Genomic DNA, 22,954 nt, shown 5'->3' with positions numbered 1-22,954 from the left:
TGTCATGACTCTAACTTCAAAGTGTTTTGCAAGTCCCCCAACGTGCATTGCTTCTCAAGGTTTTTTTGTTTTTGTTTTTTTTTTACTTTTTAGGTTTCCATGAATTCTCCATAAATTTTAGAATTAGTTTACCTGATTTTTCAATGTAGATTGAGAATTTGATAAGGATAATATCAAAACTGTGGTTGGTTGGGAAGCCTTGCGTTCCTAACACTGTTAATCCATTACATCCCAGAACAACATGTTTTTCTATTTAGATTTTTTTCTACTTCATTTAGATGATACTGAAGTTTTCAGTGTACATGTTGTGTATCTCTTTTGCTAAATTATTGGGTTTTTAAATGTTATTTTAAGGGGTAATGTTTAAGGTCACACCCACACTGTTTATCATTGATGTGTAATGACATAATTGACTTTTGTATGTTGACCAGAATGTTCTCTGAATTCATTTCTAATATTTTTTAGCAGTGTTTAACAGAATCTTTAGGACTTTTCTTTTTTAAAAAATATAACATCATTTGAACACTTTCATCCATATTGTGTACAAATTTTTACTGAATGCAAATCAGATAATAATGGGTTGTGATTTGTATTCACATCCTTACTCTTGTAGTCCCTCCCACATCGCTGACCTCTGCTTTGTCCCCTTAGTCCCCTCCTACTGTATGTCTTATTAACGTATGAGTTTATTATGTGTGCAAAAAGAAATCTGACTCTCCCCTTGCATCTGGCTCCCCTTTGTCTCTTTTTTATTGCTATGAATCTTCGCTACAATGTTGACTAGAAACAAGTGCAGACATCCTGTCATGTTCCTCATTTTAAGGGGGAAAGCATTCATTAGTGCATCCCACAATGGTGCTGTGGTTTTCCTGGGGATGTCTTCTATCAAGCCTCAGAGCTGACTTTTTCTGTGGTTTTCACAACCACTTAGTTTCATTTTCTAGCCTTTGCATACACAAAGAGCTGTTTATGTCACTGACGTCCTAGAGGAAAACTGGGACCGTTCTGGTTACTCAACTGGGTACATCCTGTCTGTATAACATAGTTAAACCAAAATAGAGATTTCTAGCATTTCCTAGATTTACATGTTTTCTTTGAAACCTCCTGGTGTAGCTTAAGTAATTTAGACCATGGATCAGAAAACAACTTTTTCTTTGATGAAATCATTTTGTCTGTATCAGCATTAATTCTATACCATGTAGGAAAAACGCATCTTCTTTGCTACCTAATCATATGTGTGGGCATTCAATGAGAAGAATTCATCTGAAGGTCTGTGAGCACTGTGCATATCTGAAAATGTTGATGTTTATGCTGAAGATGTATCAGGCAAAGGATGCAGAGGCTGTTTCACCTTCTTCACCCTGGCCAGATGAGCTGTGGCTGTTCTCTGGGTATCTGACCTCATGCTTTGAGGCAAATACGCATGACCATTGTATCCTTGAATTGGAAAACAGCATCTTGTAAGAAGCATGCCTAGAGAGAATGACACTGTGGGGCAGATGGGAGCAGGTAAGACAACAGATCCTACTTTGAGGAGTTGGAGGTGTGAGGGCCATAGGTTACTTATCTTGATGACATCAGTAATGAGACTTTCACTGAAGCTCATAGAACTGTGGTGCATCCATCATTGAATGCAACATCTCCCAGGAAAGTGTGTGTGTTGAAACAGAAACACTTTTGTCACATAGGGTGACACAGGAAGAGTGGTGGGAAGCTGGTGCCTGCTGTTCCCAGCAGGGAGCTTTACACTGTGCACTCTGCCAAGGCAGTTGGACTCCAGGAACTCCAAGTTCACCAGCTCTCTTAAACTCAGTATTTACTGGAATAAAAACTCTCTTTTGGGGGGAGTGATTATCCATGATGAGACCCAAATGCAGCCTTCTCTACTAAGCAATTAAATGATGAAATGATAAACTCAAGTTATAATTGAAGGACTATTGTAAAGAGGAAATTTGGAAGTTAGTGGGGCATGTCACCATGATTACAACACTCACAGCTGCCTCATTTAGAAAGATGGAGCCAGAAGCCTTGTAAAACCAGTGACCGAGAGCAAAGTGTCTGCACATACGGGCACAGTAACAGCCAGACGCTTCTGAGACTAGAAAGGCTTGCTTTTCCTGAGTGACCATTATTGGCTGCACGGGGAGGGAGGGAGTGATGCCCCCTGCATGATGGAACGCTGTTATCACCTAGGGCCTCCCAGGACATAACCTAAGCAAGAGCATAGCACGTCTCTGAGGATATCACTGAGGAGAAGCAAACTTCCAACTCATTCGATTTCAAGCAACCTGACTTAGTGAAATAGTTTCTCTCCTGAATCTTCACCTTTGTCTGCTACTGTATGTAGACAAGGGGAATGGCTCCTGAGATAATGGTTGGGAGAACACAACTTTAAAAAAAAAAGCTTAATGTATGTGGCCTGTGAGATAAAAAAGGAATGTAGGTGGCAGAGATGATGTGTTTGTGAAGAAGGGAGCAAGGGGGAGCCTCATGATTCATTTCTGAGGAACTATTTGGTAAGAAATGCACAGAAGCACAGGTGGCTGCATACTCTGAGCAATCAGTTGGCACCAACTGAATAATCCTTGTTCACTACCTCATGAGTCTTTGCTCTTTCCACATCCTCTCATAGTGTTGAGCTTTCCAGGCCTTTTCTTCCGTTGGAGGTGGTATTCTGAAGAACTTGGTGGTAGGGCCTTAAGGAAGCAAACACCTTCACCTACAACTCATACAGACCAAGTCTTCAAGGATCAGCATATAAAGAATAAGTCGGAGGTCCTGAAGTAAAATGAGTAAGGAGGGCATGTGGAGGAGGTGTAGCTGGGCAGAGGGACCAAGGCTGACTGAAAAAGACAGGACTGGTGAGAAAACACAGGTAATAAATGGAGCTGGTGATGGGAGATAGGAGGAAAGGCTGACGTTGTAAGAAAACAAGCTGTCAAATGTTTGGGTAGGAACAGTTTAAAACCTGTCTTGAGAAGGAAGACATCAGTGGGAAGATAGTCCATAGGCCAGGGGAGTCCATTCAAGTGTTTTCTCTTCTTTACCATCCTTAAAGCAACAAAGATAGAGAAGTGACTCAGGACAAGGCTGGGAAACTGGGAAACCTGGTGCCCACTTCATGATTGAATAGGTGCAGAAATACCAGATGTTGCTCTAACTTCTGAGGTATCAAAGCTTAAATGGGACCCCTACTTCTCTAACTCATGAGCTAGATCATCTTGGGAAGAATAGAGCAAGCTGAACCTGGTCCTTTCATCTGAGGAAAGGATGGAGCTTGCAGACCCTGCTACTCATCAAGATCCGTCTTTCTCTCCTGACAGGGAATTGCCCACACTCCACCACAGCCACAGTCACTAACAGATCCAGACAATCCAGACCAGAGACCCCTTCTTGAGGGATTTACCATCATTTCTTCCCCTCCAAAGTTACCAACACCCCCTCAGCTCATGGTGGCCTGGAGACCTTGATCAGGCAGGATGAAGAACTACCCATTCATTCCCCAACTCTGTGCTGCTCCAGACATCCAGAGTAGCCACTCAGAAGTCAGGCTGGGGTTCAACACCACTGAGGGCCATCACCACTTCCATGGCAATGGGTTCTGAAAAATAGGAAGCAGGTGGATAGGAGTAGGCACAGGAAGGCCCTCTCTGTAGAAAAGGGGCACAGCAAGCTCTATGTCCAAGTTTTGGCCTTAGAAAGGAGATTCTCACATAGACCCTGAGTCTTTACCACTCCCTGGCCTTGGAGGATTATACAAATTGTTATTCATTTGGAAGCTAATCTCTGAATCAGCTCGTGAGGGTCCTGTGTCTGGACCAGGAAAACTCATTTCAAAGCACATTTTCATGACCAAATGTAGCTCAGCTCACCCGGTAACTTAAACAAAACCTTTTTTGGTGCTCAGTTCACAGCTCCGGGTGACCATCTCCCTCCCCAGGTTTGCTACTTTCCCAGAACAGCTCATTCATTTCTTCCTCCTACAGCTGCAAATCCTGATGCCAGCTCATACTTTCTACAGGAGTCACAGGCTGAAGTGCAACTCCTGGGTGCTATTTCGATTGGGAGGACTCAGTCCTCCAGCCTCTGTTGCCATTCAGACACCCGTGCTTTCCCTTTTCCTGCCCCACCTCCAGATTATGAGTTCCTTGAGGACAGCCCTGTACCCAAGGCATCTGGATGCATGGACATGTTCTATCCAAAGAATGATGCCTTGTTATTCACTTTGTGTGCTGGACACACACACACACACACACACACACACACTACACATACACGTTTGGTATTTGCTGTCTCTCCCAAATGCCAAATGCGTTGCTGAGCATTTTTATGCATTTCTTGTGTTGTTATAATAAATTTATACATGTCCTGTTGTTGCCCTCTCCCAACTTAAGACTATGAAACTTGAGTTGTAGTTAAATCAAATATTTGGCTTCAAGTCAAAAAGCCAGTAAGTGGCCAAGCCTTGGCTGGCCAGATCCATCCATCTGCCTCCAGGATTGTTTGAATGTTCAGAAAAACTCAAATTGTTTTAAGCAAATGGTGGGCTTTGAATCAAGAGGAGCCAAGCGTGTGAGCTGATTGAGCATGTGACTTTGCGCTTGAGCCTTGATTTCTCCTATCTACAAAATGGAGTTAGTATTGGAACCACAAGGCTTTCCTATGAACTAAATAACCAACATTTGAATGCGTATTTGTCAATCCCCCCTGTTAAGTTTGGGATTGAGGATGAAGTCAGTGGCCACCACTTTCCAAGGTCTAAGATTTAAGAGGCACACAGTGTTAAGAATGGATCTGATCCAAACAACCCTGACCCGGCACCTCCCTGTGTTTCCCCAGCCTGACCCAGCACTGTTCTCGGAAAAATCAGTACCTCACTTGCTCAGAATCGGCCTTGGTTGTATTTAGTTGTTATGATTCAGATATACAATATTTCTATAGACCCATGTGTTTAAATTACTAGTGGTGCTGTTCAGCAAGGGCCTCGTAGAGCCTTTGAAAGATGGGGTCCAGCTGGAGAAAGAGGATCTCTGGGGACTTTGTGCTTTATAGCTTACTTGCTCCTTTTTCTGTCCCAGCCATGCTTGTTTGGTTTGCTGAGATGTGAGCAAGAAGTCACTGGATACTCCTGCCATCCCTGGGCCACCCATCACATCTCCCTCAGCACGACGTATCACACTTCACTCTATAAGCCCAAATACACCCTCCTCCTTTATTTTATTTTATTTTATTTTATTTTTTTAACATAATATTTTTATCGATTCTTTGGGAATTTCACATCATACACCAGATCACACTCATTTCCCAATCTTTCCATGCCCACCCCCACCCCTGTGAACCCCCCAAAATAAAAATTCTAAAGGTAATAATAAAGAAGAGGAAAGTTCAGTTTGTGTTCTCTCTATATTTACCGGAGCACTGTCAAACTCTCAGTGGCCTGCGCCTTAAACAGAACAGAGTCTTGCCCCTCCTACACCCTCATCAGAAGCTGTCCATTGCGGAGCGCTAACTTCACCATCCTTATCGCACCTTTTAAGAGTTCTCTTGGATGGCTTCCTGCTTAGGCTGTTACTTTTTTGAGGGGTAGGGGTAGGGGCCACAGAAGCTTTCTATGCCCCTCTTTCTCAACTGTGTCTGCACTCATCCATATCCCTGCAAAACTAGCTCCCTCGCACTTTACAGTCAGTGGGAGCACAGATCATGGGTTTCCACATAGTTTCTGACAACAGCACAGACCACCAACACGGCCCCCCGCTGCAGCACAACCACAGACCCAGAGAAGGCCCTTGAAGGCAGCCCAAACCATGAACATCATAGCTTTAGGTGGCACCATAAGCTACTCACATCAGTATGACATAAAGTAATCGCCTGCATCCCTTCCACCCAACTCCGGACATTAATATGACTTCAGGCTGCAGCACAGATCACAGTCATTGCATGCAGGACCTTTGGTGGTAACACAAGCCACAGACATCAACACAGATCCTGGTTGCAGTAGTTCCACTGGTGCAGATGAGGCCCTCTTGGCAGCATGGGCCTAAATATTTTTCCTTTAAGTCACTTCTTGTCAGGTGTTGGATCATAATAAAAGAAACAACCATTACATTGATAAAGAATAGAAGTGTTCTTTCTAGACAAACAACTATTCCCACATTTCAACCCCTGTGCTATGTCTGGCTTCACGTTATTAGGGTTTTGACTGGGACTCCTCCATCTGTTTCCTACTCTCAGACAATAACCATATTTCTATGTTGTTCAGTTATAAAATGTGGTTATACAAACACAATCATGATGGGCAGCCTTTCTAGAAGAGATACGCTTTGTTCTACTTCTAGAGCATTCTTATCTCTTTCTAGACATTGCCAAGGCTTTGGGATGAATTGCACAGGGTTCTGGAGTCTTGTGCCCTTAGCTTTGCAGTGGTCCCCTCCAAGGCCTTGACCTCTTTACACTATATGCCAGTCAGGAAACCCTGGAGCTCATCTGAGCAGCCAGAGCATTCTTATAAAATGGCTGGATGGCCTGGAGTTGTTTGGAAGCTGTTGGAGTGTGGAGCTGTTGGGACATGATTACATGGATAGAAACACAGGAGACATTAACATGGCTCAGGTTTAGACATGCCTTCCATCTTTAAGATAGCTCTTTATGTGTGTGCAAATATTCTAAAATTTGAGATCTAGAACCCCTTTGAACCTAAGCATTTTTAATAAAAAAATCTTCAACCACTAATATCATAAGCACACATGATGGAGCTCTTTGGTGAGTGATCACCTGTGCACCGTGTCGAGGAGTCGGGAGGAAGATTTGAAATGACTCAGCCCCAGACTTCATCCCATAGACTAATGAGATCTGGTACGTTCACATACTCTTCTACAGGAACACATGCGGGCCTCAGCAAACACTTCTTGTAACTGAAAGTATGATGACTTCTTTATGTAGATATTCTAGTCTGCATTATAATATATATGCAAAGCAGGCACCTCTGTCATACGTCATACACACGTATTTGGGCACAGCCTAGAGAGGTGGGAGTTTAGTGTGCTAGAAAGCAGAGACTGCGAGGAGGAATAGTAATTCAAAACCAGTGCAGGACAGTCTATAATGAACACCAGGAAGTCCTCGTTAAGAAGGCATCTATTGTTAGACTGATACAGCTTCCGCAGGGACACAGGAAAAGCTCATGACCTGAGACACTTCAGACTGGACTAGGCACTGCCGGAAAGCACAGGAGAAAAACAAAGTGCTCACTTGCCGTAATGCCAGAGACAGCCTCAGGCTTCTGTCTTAATCAGGGAAGAGAGCAGACCTTGGGGCAGAACAGAGAGTCCTTTATGTATCTAGGGACAATGAGAAGCAATGGAGGTTGTCGCCCTAAACCACACAGCAGGGCAAGACTAAGAATGCAGTGATTAGGTTGCATATCAGACAAAGGTGGTGGCCTTGGGGTCTGGATTTCTTGGCATGTAACAAGGTAACATTCACAGGCTTTCTGATCCATCAAAAGGCAACATGTAAGATCCTATGGGTGCCCGAGAAAAATGATGGGAGACGGTGGACCACTGTGCTGCAAAATGTACTCAGGACGCTCAGCCGTAGCTGGGCCCTCTGTGGAGGTGAACCAAGATGGCTGTGGTGTTGAGAAGCATGGGATATAGAAAAGTTACCTACAACACTCACTCATCAAGTCAGTCTGAGAGGTGCTCCTGTACATACTAGAAACATACAAAATTCAATATCCCGGATGGCCTCTGTCCAAGCCAAGCACCCCTCGTGCAAACACATACGGTGAGAAGTACTTTAGATTTGGGCTTTGATCAGATTTTTGGAATATTTTTAAAGTCTTCATAGGTTGAACATTTCTAATATGAAAATCCAAGATGTAAAATATTTCCAAATCTGGGAATCTGAAATGCTTCAAAGTTAAACGCAGATATTAGAGTACTTGGGATTGAGGATTTTGTTTTGTTTTGTTTGTTTTTTATTTTTGTTTTTTTTTTGGACTAAGGATTCTCAAACTATAGATGGCAACAATGGACAAAATAAATCAGGGTAGAAGCTAACATGTAGGTTGTGGAGTTAATATGCAAGTCTTAAGCGGCACAGCCACAGCAACTGTCTGGCTCATGAGAGGAACGACTGTGGAAAGAGTGTCTGACTTTAGCTATCAGCAGATAGGAAACGAGTTAGCTGAACATGAATTAGAAGTGTATCAGAAGTGGGACTTCCTACACAGAACTGCTGTGTCCCTGTCTGCATGCCCCTCTGGTAAAGGTTGCAGCTCGCCCCTGCCTGAACTACACTGGTCAGACCCTACCTACAATTCCTGTGTACTGGACGCCACAGTGGAGAGGGGTTTGACAATCAGTTTGCCAGGAAACAAGAGATTCAGGAAGGTTCAGGAAGGTTCCGGAAGAAGGGAATTGGGTTAGATAGCAATTCTGTTAAAATACCTCAGGATTACCGTGGTAGGTCCAAAGTGAGGTGAAAAAATCAGAGGTAGGAGAAAATGAGTGAGACTTACGGAAGCCATTTCTGACAGCCAGCATCTCAGCAGAATGGGCTGCTGATAAACAACATGTCTGTGCAAGTGTGAGCGGAGTCTGAACATCTGCCTCCCGTGGGCACCTAAGGTGGTTCCGGTGTGGGTGTGTAGTCAGATTGATGTGTCTTGCCCGGGGTTGAGACCAGGCCATTGCACGGTCAGCCCTGCCAGTGCCAGCAGAGGGCACTATTCAGAAGGGCGCAGGCTGGGGTTCTCCTAAATTGGTAGGGGATGAGCTATGGAAGCAATTGACAGGGAACCTGGTTGCCAGATCCTGAGGGAAAATGCAAGGAGTTTACCTAAAATGGGGAGTATGGGTTCTCTACCTGCACAAATGCAAATGCCCGCAGACAGGGCTTGTGAGCTGGGCAGGCAGCGAGAACACCGAAGGACCTCAGAGATCTCAGAGAGACACTAGCGCACAGCCTTGGTACTTCTCATGGTCTCATTTCTTTGGAGTTTCCCCTGATTATTTATACCCCATCCCGTGCTTGTTCCCCGCGCCCTTTCACCCCTGACACACGCAGGCTGCCCTGCCCATCCTGTGTGGGGCTTATTTTCATTTACTAACCTCTCAACTGACCAGGAACAACCAACCAAGGAGTTGGAGCTGGAACGGCTTTTCTCTCCCTCTTCCAAGGGAATTAACTGCTCAGAAATGGCTGGCCCAAGCAACAGGTCATCTTCGGGTTTTCCTGGGGGTAAACTGAAGGAAATTACAGCTGGACCGCTCTGTCTATCTCAGCGTCTCCTATAGGTTTAGCAAATTTAGCCATCTCAAGTGACTCCACAGAAGAAAAGGGGGGAAACTCCCAAACATCCTCCACCTCAGCCAATCAGCTTCCTCAGTCACAGAGCAGAGCCAATCAGCTTCCTCTGTCACAGAGTCAGCCATGGGTGTCTGGACACGGTTCAGTCGTAGACTGCAGACACTCCCCGCTGTGTCCCTGGGCATCTCCATCATTCTGTTCCTGTCCTGCCATCCTGTGGGCCCTTACATGTGAGCCAGCAGCCAGCTGAACACTAAACAGACAGGGCAGTGACTTCTCCTGGTTCCAGAAAGCTCTTGGGGAGTGGCAATATGCATTCACCCATAGGCACCTTCATCCTCTCAGGGTGAGTGGAAGAGGTTTTCCTCTCTCCCTTCCTTCCTCCCCTCCTCCCTCTCATGAAACCACAATGGTCATTCTTCTACAGGCTGATTCTTGAGCTCTGGGATTTCAGCAGATAAAGTGTCTGTTTATGATTAAAGGCAGTCACAGTTCATAAGGCCTTGCTCATTATAAACTTGCTTTTTTTTCTGTCTTCTCTAGGAAGCCAGAAATGCCCAAAGGGGCGACACAAGCCCTTTTGGACCTGGTGCGAGCAGTGTGATTGTTTATGTCCAGCTGTTCCCTATCCTACTGGCACAGCTGGGTAAACCAGAAAGCAGGCCAGAGAGGGGACGTGGCAGTCCACAGAAGAGAGCTAAGGTGGCCTGTAAAACCAGTTGCCTGCAGACCAGAAAGGACAGCAATCCAAATCAAAAAATCGTCCATACAACTTCCAGCAGGACAAACAACCTTTGTTTGTAGCACATGATTCTTAGAGGGAAAAACAAACAAAAGGCAAACGCTCACCCAGCTGCAACCCTATACATTTAAACAAATTATTAAGTAAATAGTGGAGAGAGAGCTCTGCCAACCATTCACTGGAAAGCGAGGATGGCTGGCTGGCCCCAGATTGTGCTGTCTAAAAGTCAGAGTACTTGTGTTATGAAAAATTATACTGGCTATCTACATACATATAGGTGGTCACTGGGTTCCCTTTGAGGGTTGAGATACCCTTTGCCCTAGTTCCAACTTCTCGATTAAAAATTATAGCATGGACAGGCATGTTATTATTGTTGAGATGAGGGTGTTCAGAGTTCAGACTGGCTCTGTGAGCCTAGAGGGGAAAATTGCTTAGAGATGCAAAAGATGCTCTCTTGGTGACAGGGATTGGAGGTGATATCAGTCTGGGAGTTGGAGGGTGTAAAAATCTAGGGCTAGAGATGTAGTTTAGGGCAAAACCCAGTTCAGTCCCCAGTGTATCAAAACAAAACAGAGAACACAGAGAAGGAAAGTGTGCAAACAAGTTGCCAGTGGTAACGGTGCCTAAGATGATGTCTCAGGGCCCTGGGACAGGACCCCTATACTCATGTCGTTGCTGACTGAATCCAGTCCAGATGGTTGCCCTTGTGCAAGGACCATTGGAGTTGCCCCCTGAGATTTCACTGTCCACTCACACGTTGCTCCTGGTTCAGGGGTGGACACAGCCAGCTGGAGATGCGGGGCTAAAAGCAGAAGTACAGACAGAAGGTTCTGTCAACACCTGGTCGTGATGGCTAGCAGGCCAAGCAGGCAAGCTGGCGGCGTCTAGCAATCAGTACCCTTTCTAACGTGATTCTGCTGAGGCGGGCAATGAACAGGGGTGTTTGACAAGAGAAATGTTTCCAGAAGGTGTTTGAACCATGTCTTGTCTTTTCTGTATTCTGAGGCTTAGGCATCTGGAACCTTCCTGACCCTGATGGTTCCTCCCATGGGCGAGTTAATGCCTGCCAAATCGCCTGTCAAGTGCAAACTAGCCAATCAGGACAGGCTGGGGTTGTCAAACAACCCAAATGAAATCTGCTTGCCTTTCTTTCTCTTGCCTCCCTTCTGCCTTGTAAGCAACCAGTGCTCTCCATGTGGTCCCCAGGGCACAGTGGCACCCTCCTTTAGGGACCTGAGAATAACAAACCGACTTTTCAATGGTAGATTGTGTCCCTGAGGGTTGGGAGCAGGGATGTCAGTTATAACTTTTTCAGGGATGTCTCTTCGGAATATTCATTGTGAGAAGCCAGCAAGTATCTATAGAGTAGAAAGCTAGCAAATTGGCTCTAGATCACTTTTAAAAATAGTATTATTCACAATATTAGAACAAATCAAAGAGAAAGGACTTAGATTTTTATTAGGAATCTCAGTCTCAATATTTCCTACCTGATGGTGGTTCAACTTAGAGTTTTCAACGTGTTTATGATGGTACATACACTTGGTGGCAACTGGAGTATGCAATGAGTTCTGGCCTTTTTCTGTGTTAGTCATATATGGTAAGTTGTCCTTTTGGCACTGAGCTCTGCAGCCACCAGCCCTTTGAACTCCAGCTCTCTGAGTGTGCGGTGTTGCTCAGCTGGAGTGTGTGGCATGGAAGGTGGACTCAGTGTTCTTCCCTCGTAGGGCATCTTTGTCTCCCAGAGGGTTAGAGTGGCATCATCCCATCCTGCAGGCTGTCAATCATGCAGAGAATTTTCACTCCTTCTGCTGGTGATGGTTCTGAAGGATCCCCCTCCCCAGTTACTAAGAAATGCCTTATCTCCTTTGATACATTTCTTCACATTCTGTCAATCATGTACAAGATGAGAGCCAAAGCTCCCCAACTTCCGTGCTTTGAAATGTTTGAGAATTAGGTTATCCCTAGCACTTTCGTTAGTGATTTCATTAACCATGGCCAGCATGCTCGCCCGAGGTTTTGTTACACTTTTTGATTGTTGAGATGACATGGGACAATTGAGCCTTTTATTCATCCCACTATCTGCTACTTCTTCCTCTCCCATGATTCACCACTCACAACCATACCTCCTCCTTTTAATAGCACCGAGGTAACTCAGTCTATAATGTCCTGTTTCAAGTTTAGTATCGGTGAGTGTGGAGCAGACCAGGGCATCCCAACAGAAGAACTGAGGCCAGCAACCTCAAAGGACTCTCTGCCTTCCTATGGTCTCCCGATTCCATGAGGTGTGGCTGTCATAGACAACTTCCTTCATGGGTTTCAAAGAAGATGACATGGAATCTGATAAGATTATAAGGGTGAAACTGCATCTGTCCTCAGAGAAGCAGAGGCTGGTCTCGAGTCACCTTCCTGCCCACACCCCCTCCTTTACCTAGCACCACTGTCTCTAGTGGATGGAGTGATGGCCTCTGGGGCTGTCACTGAGAAGTAACGCATACTTGCTGGGGCTTCCTTTCATGTCAGCTCCCATCTCTCGGATCTCAAGAAGCCGCTTCAGCTCCTTACGCACTCTCCCATGGTTTTGGTGTGTATCCAGTTAGTCACATTTTGAGGTTTTTAAAGGAACAAGGGAAGAGAATTTCATTATCTTAGAGTAAAACATTCAGATATACTGATAGTAAAATTCAATCCATTTTTACTCTTAATCCCCTTGCAAGTCACATCTGAATCCCCTTACTGACCGTGCATAAGACCTTGACTACATAGAAATGCTATTTGCACATGGGCTGATTTGAACTGATAAACCAGAGAAGCGTGGTCCCAGGCCTGCATCTTGTCCCTCCCAGCTCTTTCTTCTTCCCTTCCTCGATCTCTTCCCACAGTATTTTTGGACTCTCACCATCCTAATTTCTGAATATCATCATCGATGAACACAATGGCTACAATGCATGGTGCTTTGCATCATTGCCCCGTCCAATGACTGACAGCCTAATGACAGCACCGAGCACGAGGACAATGGCAGTCGGCCTGAGTGAGCAGCCTGTATGTGACAAGACACCATGCGTGGGGCTTTGCACCTGTTAGCTCCCTGGACAATTACCGTGTTATTTATACACAAAGAAGTCTCAGGAAGACTCAACAATTTGGGATTAGAACAGCACCTAAGGGCACATGGTAATCCGAGCAGATGCATCTTTATCCACCTTGCTAAATCCCGGTGGTGCTGACTTGAAGCCCACCCAGGCAGAGCTTCAAATTGGCATAATTTATTTAATAATACTTGGCTTCACATCACTTATTAAAACCATCTCGTTACGAGGAGCAAATGCTTGGGCTGGTCGGAGGGCAGTGGGAGCCTTCAGCGACAATGAGGCTGCTCCTGGCAGGCGTTCCTGGCAGATAATCCCATTAGTTCCCTTCTACCACCTCCTCAGAAATTCAGCCTCACTGCACAGAGCACCTGGGCTGTGCTTAGAAAGAGAGGAGATGGGGGAGGGGAGGAAGTTAAGTGAACGTGTGGCTATTTACAATGTGTCTCTTAAGGTCTGTATTTATTTGGTGACTGTATTACAGAAAGCTGATGCTTTGTCCCGTGCATCTTCCAGGGGTCTGCTCCTCTTACTGTGATGCACCAACAGTAATTTTTAAAACGGCTACATTGAAAACACATGGAGTACTTTGCTCTTGAAGAGTCCAGATGCCTTCTGTGCCAGAGCCTAGCACTTCCACAGTGCTGTGTCCTCAGGCCACTGTACTTCCAAAGGCTTCCCTAGCATCCTGCTTGATGTAGCCACATTGTCCTGACCCTTTTCCATATAGACTTCACTATTTCATTCTTGGGGCTGTTAAAACAGTCTTGACATTTCTTCTCAAGAATGGCCTATTTGACACTCGCTGGTCTAGGAACGCTGAAGTTCTCCTCAATGTTCCAACCTTGATTCCCTGGTACTGAGCCTAGATCCCAGCTCTGCCTGGTTGACTAGGTTGACAGTAGGTGCCCTGAAATTGGCTCAGAACCAACAGATATCTGGCACAAAGAGATTAATTAGGTTCAGGGCAGGGGGAAGCAGGTGGCCGAGCAGGCTCTGATGATCTTCACCTTATTCTCCATGATACTATGTGCATGAGCACATACAAACACCCAACATCATCACCACCTCCAAGACCATCAGACTCTGGCCATAGGGGTCTCCACTCCAAGGATGGTGGGCAGTTACTTATCTCAAACAAAAAGTATAAGCCAGTGAACCAACCGCAGTGAGCCAGAACCACTGAGCACGTGTCATTTCTGGGCGCAGAGCCAGTGCTCCAGCCTGAAGCTATGTCTGTCACCAAGGCTGACAAGTGTAAAGTGACTTAGTCTCCAGTAATTAGACATCTTTAAGCAAAAAAAAAAAAAAAGTAGCCTGATTAATCTAGGATGAGGTAAGTCAGAAATAATAACATGAACAGTAATTATTGGTTTATATCTACATATTTATTTATTTATTTAAATTGAAGCTTAACATTTATTTATTTACTCACTCTGTCTTTGTCTCTCTTTCTGTCTCTCTGTCTGTCTCTGTGTGTGTGTGTCTGTGTTTGTGTCATGTATGTGTGGTTGTAAGCATGGGCTTTAGCTAGAGTTCATTGCTGTCATAAAACACCATGACCCAAAGCATCTTGGAAAAGAAAGGATTTTTTTCACCATACAACTCTCCGGTCACAATCCATCACTGAGGGAAGTCAGGCAGGGACTCAAGCCCAGGTCTTTTAGCCAGGAACTGAAACAGAGGCTACGGAGTGCTACTTACTGGCTTGCCCCCCCTGGGATCCCTACTGGCTTGCTCCCCAGCCCAGCTTGCTCAGCCTCCTTTCTTATATATCTCAGGAAAAGATGCCCATGGATGCACCACTTACAGTGACCAGATCCCTCCCACATCAATCATTAATTAGGACAACAACCCACAGAATTGCCTATCTTATGGAGGCATCTTCTCAGTTAAGAGTCTCTTTTCCCATATATGTCTAGGTTTGTGTTAAGTCAGGAAAACTAACTAGGAAAGCAAATGTGTGTGTGTGTGTGTGTGTGTGTGTGTGTGTGTAGGTCAGAGAAAAAAATGGAACAGATTTTTCCTTCTGCCATGTGGATTCTGAGGACTGAATTCAAACCATCAGGTTTGGCAGCAAGTCCCTTTACCTGCTGAGCCATCTCAGTAGCCTAAAATAACTTAATTGATGCTTATTTATTTATTTATTTATTTATTCATTTATTCATCTACACATCCATCTCTTTTCTTACGCACACATGTATTCACTTTTGTTTAGTGGGCATCTGAGCTCAAAGAGGAGAAAGGTACTATACTGGGTCCTCTGCTGCAGAGGTGGCCCTCAACCCAAGACCCCAGAGAACAAAGTCAAAATGCCTTGATTTCTACGACAAAAGTAGGCATCAGGATGCTGTGGGCAGACTCACAGACATTGCTTCCGGCTGCGTTCATCCCAATCTCTTGGCCACGCACCCATTTTGCTCTTGGTAAGGTTGAAGGCCTCATCTTTATCCTGCACCAGGATCATCCAAAGAACTCATGGGAGATGTAGACACTGGCTTCCTTTCTTTAGCCAGAAATTAGGTTATGAGTGCCCTTGCCACAGAGTTAGCAAGAAAGGAGAATGCAAGTGGGGGGTCACAGAGATGGACTTGGAAATAGTCTTCCACCATCCTATCAGGCTTCCCCCAAGAGAGACCGCCCATGGGCTCCCGGGAGCTGTTGGTCCTTGTTCATATTACCAAGGGAAATAAATTACAAACTCCCACAGTAATAGCAGAGCTTGTGGCCAGAACCTTTCAGTAAGTAATTTGCGTGCACAGATGCATAATATAGCATAGTTCCTGGTGATAGATTAACCCTCACATTCACCATCCACAGGAAGACTTTAGCCCAAATAGTCAGCTCCTGAGGAGCTGAACTTTCCAGAATCAGGTCACTGTGAAGAGTCTTCTGAAATTCTTCCCAAGGTGCCAAGGCTGCTCTGGGAAAAGATTCAGAGTTTGGGTCAGGCTCTGGGCAGGTGACTGACTGGCATAGCCACCAGATGGGTGCCAGCCGTGGATAAGTGTTAGCAATCACCTGCACACTGGTCATACACAGGAACAATGAGGACCATGAACTATGTATGGCTGGTGGCCCTGTATATGGAGAAGGCAGGCATACTGGATGAGAAAAGATTCACCTTTCTCTCTTTTAGTTTTTTTTCCCTTGATTAGTATTTAGTATTTCCTCTCATTAATCATTTCCACTTAGCCACATGACATCGAGACACAAGGCCCTATGGCTGCTAAGAACCGCATATGGAACCAAACTCCCTATATAGTGTTTTTTTTCTATGCACACACAGAGAGATAGTGAAATTTGGTTAATATCTGGTTAATAAATCAGGAAAATTAAGAGATTAAAAATAAAGTGGAATTACAATCATCATTAGTTGTAATGATAGTTATCTAATACTTGTGAATTCTTCATTTCTGGAATGTTCCATTTAATATCCTTGGACCTTGGTTGACAGTGGTTATCTAAAATAGCAGATAGCTAAACTGAGGGTAAAGGGGAGTTATGCAAAGAATTAGCATAGCACCAGTGTCATGGGCTCAAATTCATGGATTGAGTCCTAACACCTAGAGATCTTAGTGTAGGGGCATTTGGAAACAGGGTCCTTACAGAGGAAATTAAATTAAACTAAGTTGTTAGGGATGGGTCCTAGTCCAATGTGACTGAGTCCCTCGTGAGAAGACAGCTATCGGAGAGAGACTGTACTGCTTGCTTCTCTCGTTGCTATGACTAAATACCGGACCAAAGCTATGTAAGAAAGGAAGGGCCTATCCTGCCTCATAGTTTCAGGTACAGACTGTCATGGTGGGATCACAGGGATGTCCTGGCTGCAGGATCTGCTGCTTCCTTCATTCTCTCCTGCCTGTTCAGTCCCGGGCCCCACCCCACCTACACCCACACTTATGGTGAGTCTCCCCATTCACAGGTAAACCTTTCTGGAACTGCCCTTACAGGCACCAGGTGAATGCTTCCATGGCAATTTTAAATTCAATTAAGGGGACAGTAAAGTATGACCACAGAGACCAGGGCCAGGGATGTGCATACATATGAAAAAGACCACATTGAAGGGATGCCACTAGTCTTCCAACTGACAGCTAAGCAGAGGGACCACAGGGGAAAGCAGCTCTGACGATACCTCCATCTTGGACTTCCAGCTTCCAAACTCTGAGATCGTACATGTAAACCCCCAATGTGTGGTACTTAGGGGTGGCATCCCTGACTGACTAATGTGGTACCATGAAAAATAAAAAATACAGCCAAATTTAAAAGAAGAAAGTAATTGTTCTAAATCTCTCCATACAAGAAAAATTTTAGTTAATATTTTAGTGGGTTTTTAAAAATAAATTTTCAAAAGCCTATTGTATAAGGAGATAAATTAGCTAGTAATGATGGCTAGAAATAGTATTCAACATCCAGCCTGCCTTCTTATTGTGTACCAAATGAATGAAGGCTGCCTTAGAGCAATGTCTGGCCATTCACTCGGCACCATGTCTTGAACACTGGTCATACTTTTCTAGACAGACCCTCTCAGTCAACATTTAGTATATTTATTATGGAAATTTTTCATGTTAGTAAATAGAGGTTTGTGAAATATGTGCAATTTTGTGTCATATTTTAAAGAGGTTACATGTTTCCTTCAATCATAAATTGATAACCACTTATTTCTTTTCCTTTTTTCAACTAAAAGTGAAAGAAAATGGTGACCACCCAAATGTATGAATGTGCATAGTGGACCTCTTTCATGGGACAGGCCTAGGGTAGCGCTCAGCTGGCTTCGGTTCTTATATCCTTGCCTTTGTCCAGTAGGGTGTGGTGACACTGTTCCCAGCAGTTATGAGCAGGGACATGCAAACTCCATGGGGACCCTTACCATTATTTTTAGACTTAGGTGACAGAGTTCTGTCAGTCATGCCTCGCTCATTCCTTCCTGGTCATTTGCTTTGCATTTTCCTTGAATTTTCTTCTGAATTCTCTCCTTGCATTAGAAAGTTTGGTTCCCATGTTTCTTGCTGTTTAACAAGATTGCATTAAGCAAGGACACTGACAATTCCTTTCCTGCCTCCCTCTTCCCTCCTCCCACCTCCCTCTTCCCTCCTCCCACCTCCCTCTTCCCTCCTCCCACCTCCCTCTTCCCTCCTCCCACCTCCCTCTTCCCTCCTCCCTCCTCCCTCCTCCTTTCTCCCTGATTTTCCTTGTATCTCAACTTTGTATATGGCAGGGTTCTGTTTTACTGCAAGGTACCTTTAAAATTTTTATGTATTAATATCTATTAATCTCCCCTTGTATTGGTTCAGATTTTGGTTTCATGCATAGAAAGAACTTTCATAAGTAGTTGGTCATACCGTTTTTTCACTCTGTAGCTTACTGTACTGACTTTATAATTTTTTTACATTAAATCTTGAGAGCATCTGGTATTCATTTGAGTATGAGAGAGGAATGTAACACTTTCCCCCTATGATGAATAGAAGGCTGACATTGCACATTCACTGGCTAATCTGTCCTTTTCCTGTAGATTGAGAGAGATGTCTTTACGTAGTAGGACCCTTGAGCATCAGTGTTCCCCAGCACTGTGGACTGCTGAGGTTCAGAACTCTGTTTAGAAAGCCTCAGCAGGACCAGATCCTGAGTCTACCAGTCATGTGGCTATTAGTAGACAACCATCAACTCAGATGCTCTCTGAAACACATGTCTTTTAAATATGAACTTTGCTAAATTATGAACTAATTTGGGGGGAGGGGAGTTCCGTGGTCTTGGTTTTGAGATTGAGCAAATGTTTGTCTCTTCCTTTCCAGTGTTTGTATGCTCATACTTCCCCCCTTCAACACTGATCTTGGACTCCATAGGCTCACACATGTGAGGGAAGCGCTGCACATATGACAACCAGCCCCACCCTTTCCTTCTTGCAGTGGCCCGCACCTAGCTGTCGAGCGATGCTGGGTCACCGTTCTCAACAGGGATGGGCCTTGTTTCATTCTCAGCCTTACCGCTGATCTCTCTTGTGCCTCACCACAGAGGATGATGTCAGCTATGTATTTCCAACAAGTGTTCTCTGTAATGTAAAGAAATCACAATTTTCTGAGGAACCGCCAAACTGATTTCCAGAGTTGTACCAGCTCACAATCCCACCAGCAATGGAGGAGTGTTCCTCTTTCTCTAAATACTTGCCAGCATCTGCTGTCACCTGAGTTTTTGATCTTAGCCATTCTGACTAGTGTGAGGTGGAATCTCAGGGTTGTTTTGATTTGCATTTCCCTGATGACTAAGGATGTTGAACATTTCTTTGGGTGTTTCAGCAATACCACTCCTTGGTATATACCCAGAAGATGCTCCAACATGGAATAAGGACACATGTTCCACTATGTTCATAGCAGTCTTGTTTATAATAGCCAGAAGCTGGAAAGAACCCAGATGTCCTTCAACAGAGGAATGGATACAGAAAAGGTGGTATATGTACACAATGGAGTACTGCTCAGCTATTAAAAACAATGAATTCATGAAATTCTTAGGCAAATGGATGGAACTATAAAATATCATCCTGAGTGAGGTAACCCAGTCACAAAAGAACACACATGATATTCACTCACTGATAAGTGGATATTAGCCCAGAAGCTCAGCATACCCAAGATACAATTCACAAACCACATAAAACTCAAGAAGAAGGAAGACCAAAGTGTGGATATTTTGGTCCTTCTTAGAAGGGGGGACAAAATACCCATGGGTGGAGATACAGAGACAAAGTGTGGAGCAGAGACTAAAGGAATGACCATCCAAAGACTGCCCCACCTGGGGATATGAGCAGGGGCATGCAAACTCCATGGGGACAATTACCATCCCATATACAGTCACCAAACTCAAACACTATTGTGGATGCCAACAAGTGTTTGCTAACAGAAGCCTGTTATAGCTGTCTCCTACCAGTGCCTGACAAATACACAGCCAACCATTGGACTGAGCACAGGGTCCCCAATGGAGGAGCTAGAGAAAGGACCCAAGGAGCAGAAGGGGTTTGTAGCCCCATAGGAGGAACAACAATATTAACCAACCAGTACCCCCTAGAGCTCCCAGGGACTAAACCACCAACCAAAGAGTACACATGGAGGGACTCATGGCTCCAGCTGCATATGTAGGAGAGGATGGCCTTGTTGGTCATCAATGGGAGGAGAGGCCCTTGGTCCTGTGAAGGCTCTATGCCCCAGTGTAGGGGAGTGCCAGGGCCAGGAAGCGGGAGTGGGTGGGTTGGTGAGCAGGGGGAGGAGGAGGAGCTAGGGAGGGTTCAGAAGGGAAACCAGGAAAAGGGATAACATTTGAAATGCAAATAAAGAAAATACTTGTGCAGACGAAAGGATGGACCATCTAAAGACTGCCATATCCAGGGATCCATCCCATAATCAGCTTCCAAACGCTGACACCATTGCATACACTAGCAAGATTTTGCTGAAAGGACCCAGATATAGCTGTCTCTTGTGAGACAATGCTGGGGCCTAGCAAACACAGAAGTGGATGCTCACAGTCAGCTATTGGATGTATCACAGGGCCCCCAATGGAGGAGCTAGAGAAAGTACCCAAGGAGCTAAAGGGATCTGCAACCCTATAGGTAGAACAACATTATGAACTAACCAGTACCCCAGAGCTCTTGACTCTAGCTGCATATGTATCAAAAGATGGCCTAGTTGGCCATCACTGGAAAGAGAGGCCCATTGGACTTGCAAACTTTATATGCCCCAGTACAGGGGAACGCCAGGGCCAAAAAGTGGGAGTGGGTGGGTAGGGGAGTGTGGGGGGAGTGTATTGGGAACTTTTTGGATAGCATTGGAAATGTAAATGAGGAAAATACCTAAAAAAAATAAATAAATTAAATAAAATAAAAGGAACACACACACAAAAAAGAAAATACTTAATAAAAATAAATAAATAGATAGATAAATAAATAAAGAAATCACAAGAACAATTGTTGAATTCCTTTCAAGTCGTTTAATCAATATATTTGATAATTACTTAGATTTCCCTTGGAAAATTACTGTAAATTATATTAATACATTTCATGGTATTGAGTTATTTCCATGTTCCTAGTAGTAAATTTTAGGTAGTTGGTGACCCACTCTTCACTGAATTTATTCCTTTGCTCAGTGTGAAAATGCCCTGTGAATAACCTTATACCAATACCATACCAATACTCCCAAGTACAGTAGCTTTCTAAGTGCATTGTATTAGGTTGTCTTTGGTAAGTTAAGGTTTAAATGTGCTGCTAGACTGCTACATCCAGGTGAAGACAGCTAGTGGACTTCCATGTTCTGGGATCTTCACACTTGGCTGTTCCATACAGAGGAGTCTTTGATAGAAAGCCAAGTTTATGTTCTACGTGCTTAAGCGTTATTCCCCTCCGCCATTGTACCCAGGCTTCCATGCATGGCACTCAGAGGTCAAGGGTCTCAGGATTTCAGCTTTGCTTAAAACAGAGCAGTCAAAGACATGTGTGTCTTAAAAAGGTTACTTAGTAATTGACATTTATGACTATTGCGTTAACAGTGTGCCTGTAGCCGATATGCTACATTCATTAATTCTGTTATTCACCTCTTTGGGTTTGTTGCTACTATTATTCAGGGCTCCTGGGTCTTTGTATTCTGTTTATTCGATGTTTAAAAGTTTCTCAGTGGGCAACAAAACCAATTTTATCCAACTCCCTTGTGTGTTTTCTTTTTGCCTAGTTTCTTGGGGGCTAGTATTTGACACACACACTCCTGACCACAGTGCTGTAACTGCATGTGCCATGAAAGAAAAATTACCCTCTGCCCCATTCACTGGATTCTTTTCTGGATTCGATACCAAGGCCTGCTGCATTGTTCGTGCTGGAACTTGACCTGTCAGGCTCCGATCCATCTCTGGAACGCCAAAGCCTCAGACTTCCCGCATGGCTTCACTGCAAAGAAACTTTTGTTACTCCTCTCAAAGCGCATCATCCCACTTCGTGCTTGTCTAGAAAGCTCTGGCCCTGTGTTTTGGCTGAATTGTGACTAGCATGTCCAGTCAGGAATAACTACCTTCTTTTGCTTTTTTTTTGTGTATGTCGCATTCCTGACCACTTCCTGTTTTATCCCTCCCTCCCTCCCTCCCTCCCTCCCTCCCTCCCTCCCTCCCTCCCTCCCAACTCTCCACCTCTTGGTGGCTGGCCTGCTAACATCTTTCCTTTGCTGTTTTCATAATTTGGTAAGATAAATATCCAATTTCTATTTTCCAGTAGTATCTTTCAGCTTTTTAAAGATAAAATACAAAACCTGCCTTGACCTTATATTTCGCTGTAATTATTTCCATGCGACAAATTTTAAAGGAGAAGTCCTGTAGTGGGCCCTCCTCCTCCACTGACCTTTCCTTATCAGATGTGGGTAGCCCACAGATACAGCGGTGGCCAGAGAAAAGTTTAAATTAGCTCTTTGTGGCTTTGTCCGTGTGGCTTTGTCTCTGCCACAGAGCCTATTCAAGCAAGGAAAACTGGTGTGCTAAGCACATGAGCACAGGAAAGGGTATGATTTGGTGGGAAGGGGAGGTGCACACACACTGAATGTTCTTTTCACTAATGGAGGTTTAGACTATAAAGGCTATTTCTGGATGTGTGTGGTGAGCATGCATTGTGATGCCAGTGGTGCATGCTGGGTATGTGAAATGTGACCTTGTCATAAGTTACATGTCATATGTTACATGTTAAGTTTTATCAGATGCGTCTTGATATCTGGGAGCTCACTGGACACATCCAAATGACCTCTTTTCCTCTTTAGTTGTGGGGAATGCTTCTGCTGTTGTTTATTTTTATATTGTCTCC

The sequence above is a fragment of the Mus caroli genome, unplaced genomic scaffold (genome assembly GCF_978045245.1).
Source record: "Mus caroli unplaced genomic scaffold, Mus_caroli_1 scaffold_7, whole genome shotgun sequence".
Classification (NCBI taxonomy): Eukaryota; Metazoa; Chordata; class Mammalia; order Rodentia; family Muridae; genus Mus; species Mus caroli.
Note: the sequence above shows the minus strand (reverse complement) of the source record.